Genomic DNA, 13,457 nt, shown 5'->3' on the forward strand with positions numbered 1-13,457 from the left:
TTACCCCACCCCTACAAGTTAGCCCGCTACTACCGTAGACTGTATCATCACTTTCCACCAGGTGTGATTGCAATCTAGGGCTTTTAATTTTTTTTTTAATATAAATCATCCCACGTAAAACCATATAGTTACATATAACTAGTAGCGCGCGTGAGTTCGCGGCCCGCAAGCGGACCGCAATTTTTCTGCTCATCAAGTTGAATTTAGGGTCCTGATCATTTTTTGCCAAGAAACCACTCTTCCATCTTTTATAATCTTCGAGATAGACACCGGCGAAATTTGTATGGCCGCCATATTGAATCCGCCATTTTGGTTTTATTTTTCAGCTCCCTGTCTATTGGATGAAGTTCTGAGTTATTGAAGGGGGGTGCTCGAACACATTTGTTCGAGCACCCCCCACCTATCTTCAATACCCTGACCGTGCTCCTCACCGAAATCCTCAATCATCAGCTCTATCCATATTTTTCCTCCGAATCATTTTTTGTCCTCTATACGAAACTATCGGTAAAAAAAAAAACATACAAAGAGGTGATCAAATGAGTCAGTCAGTGAATCAGCACGAGCAGATATAGTATAATAGTTATATAGTATAGATATAGTATAATAGTTTCATATTTACAAAAACGAAAAATCTCTCAAAGAAATAACAAAAATTAATAGTGCTACACTACTCCATTCCATTTTTTGTTCAAGTTTGCTTCTAAAATCACCTTATTCAGCTTCGAGTGCTTATCGATTTACATTGCGGCTTAATCACTGAGGTTAGTTTACAGGACTTGAATGTTAGCGGGAATGTATAAATGGAGCAGTTGAAGCTACATAAGGTGAATTTAGAAACGTGTGCCATGTTTGGGCTCTTGTGTTGTATGCCATGATGTGTCCATGCTTAGAAAGTCATTGTCTCTATAAGTAAGTAAATTGCTTTAAAGCTTGTTTTACAGATAGATTAAGAGGGCTCTCTCCGGCACTCGTTTCATACAATCGTAGTTCCAATTTCATTTGAATATTAAGCAACCCAAGTCCATGAAATTTTGCAGACATATTCTAGAAACTAATATCTATGTCTGTGGTTTTCCAGATTTCTGTTAAAATATTCGGTTTCAAAGTTACGCGGTCTTAAAAATTTTCATACAAATCTTTGAGCCCCTGTAATTTTAAAACTACATATTTTAAGAAAAATCTAAAACACCACAGACACAGATATTAGTTTCTAGAATATGTCTGCAAAATTTCATGGACTTTGGTTGCTTAATATTCAAATAAAATTGGAACTACGATTGTATGAAACGAGTGACGGAGGGAGCCCTGTTAAGAGGAAGTTGTTGTATCGACTATCAAGCACAGCACGTAAGTATATCGTGATCCGCCACTATTACGGTTAGCAGATCATATCAACAAAATACCTTAATGGATAGCTTGCTCCAATTGTTGTTACATTCGATCACACCTAACGAGAACCGACATGCAAGGTTACTTTGCTATATTAAAATAAAAATATCACACTATAATATTATAAAGGTTATTAAGGTTATTATAAAGGTATAATTTACACAGGTTCAAAAAATCTATTAAAAATATGCTCTTGAGAAAAGCATATTATACTATCGAAGATTATGTAAATGATAAAAAAGCGTGGATTTGAACTTCGATTCGCTCCAGCAATGCGCAGGACTTCAATTGCTTTTATACATGGCATAATATTGTATATCAAATCTTTGAAAAGAGCAACCGCCGAGTTTCTTGCTGGTTCTTCTCGGTAGGAAAGGCATTCCGAACCAGTGGTAGATGCTTTTGACGATTCGAAAGAACTTGTAAAAGTCTAATTGAATAAAAACATTTTGAATTTTTTTTTGAATTTTTTGAAAGGCGAAAGGTTGTATGTGTGTGTGTGTGTGTGTATGTTTGTTACTCCTTCACGCAAAAACTACTGGACGGATTGGGCTGAAAATTAGAATGGAGATAGATTATACCCTGGATTAGCGCATAGGCTACTTTTTACCCCCGAAATTCAAAGAGTTCCCACGGGAATTTAAAAAAAACTACATCCACGCGAACGAAGTCGCGGGCATCAGCTAGTTAAATTATATGTCTTTGCTTTTTGTTAAATAATAAAAAAACACACCTACTCTTAATTATTAGAAGGAAATGGCATCACGGCAAAATAATAGTTTTTGTGAACTTTATATTGTAAAAGGAACTAAACATTTAATTTGATATAATCCGCTGAAACAGACAAAATTATATGGTGTAACATACAGCATGCGATAAGCAGCGCCCGCCCTTCCACTGCCAAACATGCATAAAAAGCAACCAAGCAAGCAACAAAGCTTGTTTAGCAGCTGGAGGGCGGGCGTTGCATATGGCATGCTGCATGTTGCACCGTATATATTTGTCCAAATTAAGCTTTTCTTTCCTAGTGGACTCCCGAAAATTAGACTTCTATACAACATTGTGAATTTAGTTCGGACAAAAATTATGCAAGGATTTTTATTCAAACGAACCTAAGCCTGAAAAGCACTTAAAATAGAGTGTATGTAGGCAGACAACTTTATCTATATTCTACACTGCAGCATCGTTAAATCGCTAAATCACTCGGTAGCATGGTATTTTGGCAGCAATTTTGGTAGTGTTATAGCCATTGGCGGTTGAGGTCTCCCATCGCTAAATAGATTTTCTTCCTAAACTGACCTGAGAAACTGGCTGATTTTAGAAAAGAATTACTCGAGATGGGTGGTGTCACGTAAAAAATGCCTATGAAAGAATTTTATCGAACTGTTTCGTGGTAAGTGTGAAATGAGAAGCGACGACGCGGGTTTCTATTCTGTCGTGTATTGGTTATTTAGTCAACTACGTTTGTTTGAAGCGAGCTACGAATAAACAACACCTTTAAATACTAATATAATAAATCCATACTAATATAATAAATGCGACAGTGTGTCTGTCTATCTGTCTGTCTGTCTGCCTGTCTGTCTACTACCTTTTCACGGCCCAACAGTGTAACCGATTCTGACTAGATTTGGTACAGGGTTAGCTTATATCCCGGGGACGGACATAGGCTACTTTTTATCCCGGATAATCAAACAGTTCCCATGGGATCTATAAAAATCTAAATCCACGCGGACGAAGTCGAGGGCATCCTGTAATTTACAATAAAATTAAATAAGTAATTCAGTTATAAGGAAATAAATCTGACAAAGGCAAAAATCTAGAAAGATATTAGTTTATCGCCCGAAGTGTTTTGGCAAGGCTCTAGACGTCACGCGCGCAGGAACTCATTTATTATCATTCCGCAATATTGGCGGTTTCTGCCAACATATTTGCTAGACTGTCTGAACCGTTGTTCGTGATAATTAAAGCTATTATTATGGTTTTCTTACCGAATGACATAATATATTATATAGTATGATTTATATACCTTCGTTTCTTGAAGAAAAGTTTCTAAATAGTAAGTATATAACATAGAAAATGTCGCGATCCGCTGTTGTCTATAAATATTATAATATTCGCTTACAATTTTTCTTCTATGTGAATTTCGATGCGGTTTTCACTATCATTTAGAATATTTCAAGAGAACCATAACTACTTATAATGGATAAATAGGTAAGCTCAACTGTAAACGTGGTGAGCTTGCAAGTCTACAGAAAATGAGAAAATAGGAGCTTCAGGCGTCGATCTATAGTTCCAAGGGTCTATAATTCTGAGTTTAAATTTTCGCGTCCTTTGTTCACTATCATCATCATCATCATCATGATCAACCCATTTCCGCCCCACTACTGAGTACGGGTCTCCTCTCAGAATGAGAAGGGTTTAGGCCATAGTCTGCCACGCTGGCCCAATGCGGATTGGCAGACTTCACACACCTTTGAGAACATGAAGGACTCTCAGGCATGCAGGTTTCCTCACGATGATTTCCTTCACCGTTAAAGCAAGTGATATTTAATTGCTTAAAACGCACATAACTGAAAAGTTAGTGGTGCGTGCCCGGGATCGAACCCCCGACCTCCGGTTAGGAGGCGGACGTTCTAACCACTAGGCTATCACAGCTTTTGTTCACTATATTCCATGCGAACTGGATCTTGATACATACAAATATTTAATTGAAGCCAAATCACAAAGCCAAAGGTACCTACTTAATTTTGAGGTTTTAATGATCATCCCATCGTATTGCATAGATTATAGTAGGTAAAAGTGGAAAACAAGACTCAACTCTAACTAAAGAACTTTAATAAAAAAAGTCCAGACTTGATTTTACCAATCTAACCGTCTTAACAATTTATTATCATTAAAAAAGGCGTTACCCATCGCTTAAGAGATTCGAACAGAATAGAAACCTTTACGATTTCCTCTTAGCATTTTCTCCAAACAGATATACGATTCCCACTGGATCCCCTTTATAGTACGGTTTGTTTATAGCATTGGAGATTCGCAAACAAAAAGCCTGCCCTGTATCTTCTGCGCAGTATATTTTTTAAAGTTCGGGAAACCAATTTGGTTCGACTGCGGTATTGACTATGGGTAAATGCCGCTATTGTTCCTTCTATCGAATATATTCAGACGGGCAATGGATTGTCGTAGATAATGTTATTTTCGTTTTTGTTATTTACTGCCATAACCACATTTCGCCCTTTATAATATGAAATTATACTACGATTTTTGCTTATTATAACGTATCGTGGACGATTCTATGAAGGGTTTGTAATAATAATAAATAAAATTAATCAATGTAAATAAATAAAGATACCTAACTTCTGTCTAATTTTACTATTTTTTAAATTGGTAAATACTGCAAAATCCATACAAAAATAAATTATGTACCCACCATATTTACAGCGCTGAAACTATATTATGAAAGAGTCAAAGAATCTGTATGGAAACGTCAATCCCCAATTTCATCAAAAGATCCGATGAAATACGCAAAGCTCCCATATCCCGTACACTTAAAACGAAACACGTACACGTACGTCTGACATGCGACGTAGGCTCAACAACAAACGAATAGTAAATCTACCAGTCTGAACCTCAATTCACAAAAAAAAAAAAATCTGTACGTACCTATAATATCACGAAACAACGTAAAAATGTTAAATCCGTACATTTTTATCCATTTACTTGTTTCACTTTTTTCAGGGTATATAACAATTTCAAAAGATGTGTTTTATATCTATGTATAGAGTACCTAGGTTATCCATACCAGCTTGATCCATTTGGTATAAGTAGATCGACGAGGATCAAAATTTCAATATACTGTAAAGATTGCTTGAAGAAGATTTATAAATCGAGCAATCCCTTTCTCAGAGTAAATGTCAGCAACTAGGTCTGAAGGTTTACTATTACTTTGGCATTACAGAGCCCAAAGTGGTAATAAATCCTGGTCTAATTCATCCATACGTTTTATCCACCAGACACGGATGCAAGCTACTTACCTCTACTCCGCTAACAAACCTCTCTGATTTTCTGGTCTCCATACGTCGTCTATCTACGAGTACCTAGCTAGCCTTGGGTATGCCACAGTTCTGCCGACTCTCTAGCTTACCGTTTAGCAATTTTTTGAATAAGATCGCTCTCTCAGAACTCCATCCGGTTTTTTTTATTTACCATAGGCACCCGCTTGACCAGAATCACGCCTCATAGAAAGTGATGATACGATCTAAGATGGGAAGCGTTTGCCTAGAAGATATGAATATGGTATGAATCACCCTTGTTTTAAAGATACCCGGATTGTGATTGGTAGGAAACAGATCGTGATAGGGTATTCCAAACCTTAGCCATGCGTATGAGGGATGATATAATTGATAACACGAAACGTTTCGTGCGTGTACTACTACTAGATGGAAACTCACCCGACGTCTTGCGAGCGTAGTTTTAGACGTAGAATGATAAACCAAGGAAGTTAAATTCCAACATTAAAAAATCTTGTTAGCATATAACATTTTAATGGAAGTTATGTAAAAATGTAGGTTTGTAAAGCATACTGTATTGTAGTAGAGTATTTATTACTCTCGGATGGGTTTGGAAAACTTGGTTCGGGTCTTATTTCACGACAAAATATAAAGGAAATGCGGCAACTGTAAAAATTTGTCCGCCCGAATCGTTTGGGCGCTTCTCTTCGTTCAATTTATTACAAAATCTGTAAATATACCTAATATAAATAGGCTAGGCGGTCAGCCTTAAAAATACCTACCTACTAAAAAACCGGACAAATGCAAGTTGAACTCGCGTAGATAGGGTTTCGTACGATAAATATGTAAGTTTGTACGCACAATATCAAGATTTAACGTGTTATTTTAAGACCATAGAATTGTAGGGTTTCCTGTAATCTAAAGTAGTGAACTAATTGGTGTATTTTTTCAATATTTTAGGCTCAGTAATTTTGGAGATAAGGGGGAATGTTCAAACTTCATCTATTTTCGTAAATAACTTTAACTTTACTGTCCCCAAAAGTGACGACTTCCATATTAAGCCTCAATAGCTCAACCGGTAAGGGAGTGGACTGAAAACCGAAAGGTCGACGGTTCAATCCCCGCCCGTTGCACTATTGTCGTACCTACTACCTACTCCTAGCACAAGCTTGACGCTTAGTTGGAGAGGAAAGGAGAATATTAGTCTTTAACATGGCTAATATTCTTTTAAAAAAAAAAAAAAAAAAAAATTTATTTATACACGGTACATGTTTGGGTCACCGAAATTCTTATTATATGTACCTTTTAAAATTTAACTTAATCGGTCCGATAGATTCGGAGCAAATTGGCTGATACAGACGGACAGACAGACATACACGAGTGGTTCTGTGAGGATTCCGTTTTTTCATTCGGACGTCTGAAACCCTAAAAAGCTACATTCATCACAATGTATCTACTCAGCAAAACTTTTAAGGGTAAGGATCTAATAATTTGATCAACGTATCAGTAGGATTAACCCAAGCCTCGAAATGGATAAATGGCTTGACTGAAATCCCAATATTTCCTTCCAAACTGGTAATAAATTTAGCTCTAGCTGTCCCTCTTTATCTGTACCTAACCTACTAAGGACAGTACCTACCCACCTAAGTTTGTATGTTATTCGTTCATTCGTAATAATATGTTTTAACAGACTTTAAAAGTAGATATAATTACAAAAGACTAGTAGTTGTTTGCAACTTCGTCCGCGACAATTTCTTATTTCCCATGAAAGCCCGGGCGAATCATGTCGCTTACGCGTTTCTCCGAGACATTGCTGCCTTCCATATTCCATGATTCTAGGTCAACGGGAATTATTGATAAGTTTTGATTTCCATGTCTTGGGAGACAAACAGACAACGAACTGATCATAATATACGGATTCCTTTTTTGTGTAGAGATACTGAACCCTAAAAATTATGTCACTATTGATTTAGGATTTTTGAAGACCTTAGTAAAGGGTTTGTTAGCAAGTCGTCCCATTCGCAACTACTAGGTATTTACTGATACTAATATACTGCAAACGTTTGTATTTAATGGCGTGTGAGCGTAACTTGGGTTCAGCCTTTTTCGAGGTGGAATAGAACGGAAATGGAATAACAATGAAAAAGTTGCCCGCGTCGAAACGTCTCGGGTATAATCGTTTGGGTGAATCTCAATACCATTCTGTTTTCAAAATATTCCAACACAAAATATTTCTATAGAATCCATAGAAGTAACTAAAAACGTTGCTCTGGCCTTGCCAGATAATCGTGATGGAATATTTTGAAAACAGATTTTTTTACTAAACAACAGGTTTAATGTTGAAGTCTATGTCTAGAAATCATAGAGAAAATAATTACGTACAGTAGGTACCTACCAAGGTAGGATGTTTACATGGTAACATCCTACTATAAACGCGAAAGTTTGTATGTATGGATGTTTGTTACTCTTTCACGCAAACACTACTGGACGGATTTGTCTAATATAAGTAATGGAGATAGATTATACTCTGGATTAACACACAGGCTACTTTTTATCCCAGAAAATCAATGAGTTCCCACGGTATTTTAAAAACCTATATCCACGGGAACGAAGTCGCGGGCATCAGCTAGTTTTATATAATGACACTTATATCTTCGATATGTGTGTCTATAAAAATTATTTCTCACGTGTGTGAGTTCTCATGTGTATAGAACAAAATGCTAGCTATGCTTATTTAAGGTCTCAGGATCCCTAATACGCGCATGATTAAATTGTAATCAGCGCCATCTAGTCGGCAATTAGTTAGTTACATAAAATATTAAATTCTTCCTACATCCACGCGAACGAAGTCGCGGGCATCAGCTAGTTGTAGCATAATTTACCTCACAAAATATCGCTTGCTTACTCTATGACTATATTATGGGCACAACAAAACCCAATAAACAAACGAAGTAAAAGAACAACTCTAGATCGCTTGGGAGCACATCCAAGCCAGTAGGATGATACCCTGCCGTAGCCGAAGCCTCCCACTAGACCAAACCTCAGTAATTCCAGTTTTACGATAACATCGTACAACTGTGGTAATTTTGTGCTAGAGAGGTTGTCAAAGTACTCCTTTAAAGTCAATAGAGTAAGCCGACAAAGCTCTAATAGAGTTTCAAAATCATACTACGAGTAGCTCGCCAGACTGCGTTGAGTCGCAAGTGCAGTTTAATAAAAACGTTTAATTCAATGCAGGTGAACCTGTAGGTATACAGCCGAGCTGGGCGCCCTTGACACACGCTTCAAGCATCCACTAGACCACTAATAGCTCGTTCGTTTCTCCGCCAGTGAAATAAAACGATAATTTAAATCCTACTTCGAGTGCGATAAGAACGATAAACAAGCAAACAACAACAAGCAACAAATAATTCGCTAGAGAAAAGTGCAAAGTTCTAAGTATAGTGTTATCTAAACATAATATAGTGCCTATAAAGTATAAAATCAACTAATAATTCTACAAAGTAAACAATCTTCAAACTCAACAAAAACTGTTTAAATACTAGTGATAGTGCTTAAATTGTCAATAGGAACTTAAATATACATAAACACAGCAAAATATGTGGTTATTTTCCCGAGAATAATGTTATCTAAATATAATATAGTGCAAACAAAGTAGGTATAAAAGCAATGATAATTTTACACAGAAATCAATCCTCAAACTCGACAAAATACAGTTTATCTACTAGTGATGGTGCTTGAATTCTTATGTGAACTTAAATAGGTATAGAACAGCAGAATGTGTGATTGAAATAGCAAAACTAGAAATAAAAAGTCAATTAATACTACGTCAATTAATTATTGTCAACCATTTGTCAACGGTCAAATATTATAGCAGGATGTCTACCAGATCAAAACGAAGGAATATCTGCTCAACATGCACACACACTATAAAAGTGAAAGAATACTTGGAATGTACTATTTGTAATAACACGTTTGACTTAAAATGTGCCAGTATTACTTTAAAAAGATACAATTCAATGTCAACCGATAAGAGACTTACATGGAAATGTCATAAATGTAGAAAGAGTTCAACACAGGAAATTAAAAATCTATCAAATACTGAACAGCTTACACAAAGTATTTCATTAGACAAAACCATAACAAATAATAACAACTTATCCAGCAAGAACACTCTAACATTACATAACCAATCATTAGAAAATATAACTTTTTGCAGTTCAATGGAAGACCTTCATGATTCTTCACTAAGAGACGTCAGCACTTGTAGTTTACCAGATCTAGCTACAATTGACAGCTCACAAGTTTTAGATCTGAAACAGGACTTAGCAACCTTATCTGAGCAATTAGAAAGTGCTCATGAAGAAATTGCCAAATTAAATATAGAAAACTCAAATCTAAGAAAGTCAATAGAAGAAAATGAAAAACAAATAAAATTACTTAAAACCTTACTAAGTGACGGAAATTCTTCCATCAATTCCACACCGATGCGATCAAAGAAAAAGAAATCTAAACGCACGCCATCAGTAAGAACCTCTATACAAGACACGCCAACCTCCGATATTGAAAAAGAATCTTTATACACGCCAATTATACGAATGTCTATGGATGATAAAACCACGACGTCAATATCCCATAAATCAATAGAACGAACACCAATTAATTTGGAAACTACATCACCAAAATTACTAGAAACTAAAATTTATGAGAAACTGGCTCAAAACAGTTCTAATGCCCAAAGACAATCAGGAAGAAAAATTTGCATAATAGGAAGTCAACAATTTAAAAATTTATCCACAGCGCTCATTGAATCTAGAAGAAACAATCCCTATGAAAATTATACAATTGAAGCGTTCATTAAGCCTGATGCGTTGACAGGGGACATTCTCAAATCCTGTGAACTGTATGATCTTACCTGTAATGACAAATTAATATTAACCGTAGGTGAAAATGACTGCGATCCGATTAAGATATCATCTGACTTATACACAAAAATACGTTCCTTGCCCCAAGTTCACATTATTGTAACTAGCGTAAATTTTAATAAGCATCTGAATGAACAAAAACTTAATGACATGTTGCGATTGATATGTAACAGATTTCCTAATACTACGTTTCTTAATCTGGATAAAAACATTTATCGAAACAGCACACTGTATTATAATATTATGTGCCATAAAATAAATCTCATAATCGACCAAATAGACTACAACAAAAGATTTTTGAACTTCACAAAACAAAGATCCATAAGTCGTTCCACAGCAAAAGGAACGATACCATATTATTTTTCAAAAGTGACTCGTGATATAGCTGCAAAAAATAGTCAAACTACAAACCAAAATGTGGCAAAGAAGGGAACAATTCCCTTTTATTTTAAACCAATCAAAATTGATGAAAGAAAAAATGGGAAAAACCAGCTTTTTCGACCCAAAAATGAGTAATTTAACATGCATTTGTAAAGTCCTTCACCAAAATGTTGCTGGCTTTCTAGCAAAGAAAGACCTAGTAGAAATCATGCTTGAAGATCTGCAAGATCCGGATAAAATTGATATACTATGCTTCACGGAAACTTTCATTCCAAAAGGGCATGAAAGTAATATAAAACTACATGGTTATTTATTAGCATCTAATTACTGTAGAACAAAAAGAAGGGGTGGTGTTTGTATATTAACATTACAAGGGATAGGATCAAAAAATTTAGAATATCTACATACTATAAGTGAACCTAAAGCATTTGAATGTTGTGGGATAGAAATAGTAGACAAAAATCTATTTATCATCTGCATCTACAGAACACCTGATTCTAATGTTGGTATATTTTTTGAAAAACTAAGAATTGTGCTTCAGAAATACTGTAAAAAGAACAGGAGAATTATCATAGCAGGTGACTTTAATATAAATACACTGCATTGTAATAAAATTTCTGAGCAGTTACAGCAAATCGTACAAAATTTTAACTTTAAATTACACATTAATTTACCAACGAGAAATAATACATGCATTGATCATATAATGAGTAATATTGATAATGCTATAGGCTCTTTACATAATCACGATATTTCTGACCATAACACAGCACAAATTTTAAGTTTCACAAATGATAACATTAAAAATAAATTATCGATGTTTATATACAAACGTGATTATTGTAATTATAATATTGATATTTTCAAAAATTATCTAAAAAGTTTGTCATTCAGTGAAGTCTATGAAGAAAAAGATTTCAATAAGGCATTTAGTAAATTTCATTCTTTGGTTACTCTATTGTATAGACTTTGTTTCCCGAAGGTAAAAATAAAAAATATGCAATACAGTGGAAAACAGAAATGGATAACTAAAGGTATTCGAATAAGCAGTAAAATAAAAAGAGCATTAAGATATAAAATATTTAAAAAAAAAGACAATAGCAATAAGAATAACTATATGAAATATGCAAGAACATTAAAACATTGTATTGCGACAGCAAAAAAATTGAGTAATAGCCATTACATAGCAAACAGTAAAAATATATGTTATGCAACGTGGAAAATTATAAAAAGCGAAACAAAAAGTGACATTAGTAACAACTGCATCGAATCAGTTCTGGTAAATAATAATGAAATTACTAACGCTAAAGATATAGCAAATAGTTTTAATGATTATTGGATAAATTTGACTAATACTAGTGGTATTTGTTTGACAAAGCGAAAAATGAAATCTAGAATAAATCAAAATATAACTGGAAGTAGTCTCTTTCTCAATCCAGTAACGGAAAACGAAATATTAAAAATAATACAATCCTTGCGGAATACTAAAGCAGTAGGCTATGATGAAATTCTCACAAAAATTATTAAAATATGCAAAAATGAACTAGTTCCAGTTATAACATACCTAGTCAATTTGTCGTTTGAAAGTGGTGAATTTCCAGATGCCCTAAAATTATCGGTGGTCAAGCCACTACATAAAAAAGACGACAAAAAAAGCCTTAATAACTACCGCCCAATTGCACTCGTATCTATACTTTCAAAAGTCCTTGAGAAAGCAATGTATGGCCGATTAACTAATTTCTTTACAAAAAATAATATAATAAATAAGCAACAATTTGGCTTTCAAAAAAACAAGTCGACGATATTAGCTGCATTTAAGCTGGTTAACAAGATAGCAGAAAATATAGACTCTAAAAAACCCACGTGTGTAATATTTTTTGACATGAGCAAGGCATTTGATTACGTATCACACACCATCCTGTTAGATAAGTTGGAGCAAAATGGCATCAGAGGACCAGCTCTTAACTGGATGGAGTCTTACTTAAAAGATCGTAAGCAATGTGTAGAGATCAATTCTATCGACGAGAAGGCAACCATAATAGCCCACCAATCAAACTTCAAATATAATAGATTCGGTGTTCCACAAGGAAGCGTCCTTGGACCATTATTATTTTTAATTTATATTAATGACCTGCCTAGCGTGACAAAAAATGACTGTTATTTATTCGCTGATGACATATCAATAATCGTGACATGCAATAATAAAAATGAAATCAATATATATGAAAATGACATTAATAATGAAATTAATACGGTGGTAAATTGGCTGCAGGATAATAATCTTAAAGTTAATATACAAAAAACCACATTTATGCAATTTAGTTTAAGTGACCGTTCTAATAACTACAACCTCAATATAAATTATACAAATACCCAAATAGAAGAAGCCCTGCATGTTAAATTTTTAGGAGTACTTCTAGATAAAAATCTAAAATGGAAAGAGCACATCGAAATGGTATGCCAAAAAATTCATAGATATGTTTATGTGTTATATAGATTACGAAAAACGGCCTTTCTAAATACAGTCCTGGCAGCCTATCATGGCTATGTCGCATCAGTACTTCGATATGGCCTCATCTTGTGGGGAAACTCTAGCGAGGCTGACAGAGCTTTCATAGCCCAAAAGAGATGTATAAGAGCTATGACAGGAGCTTTTTATTTGGATTCGTGTCAACCACTATTTAAAAAATTACGTATTCTCCCACTTCCGTGCATGTATATCTATGAAATCTGTATTTTTGTCAAACAACAT

General features: G+C 34.8%; 1 protein-coding gene across 4 annotated transcripts in view; it reads right to left on the minus strand.

The window, feature by feature from the left end:
• Positions 1-13,457, minus strand: part of LOC123872016 — a 303,144-nt gene that overhangs the window by 208,421 nt on the left and 81,266 nt on the right. The window lies entirely within an intron of this gene.

This window comes from Maniola jurtina, chromosome 14 (genome assembly GCF_905333055.1).
Source record: "Maniola jurtina chromosome 14, ilManJurt1.1, whole genome shotgun sequence".
NCBI classification, from domain to species: Eukaryota; Metazoa; Arthropoda; class Insecta; order Lepidoptera; family Nymphalidae; genus Maniola; species Maniola jurtina.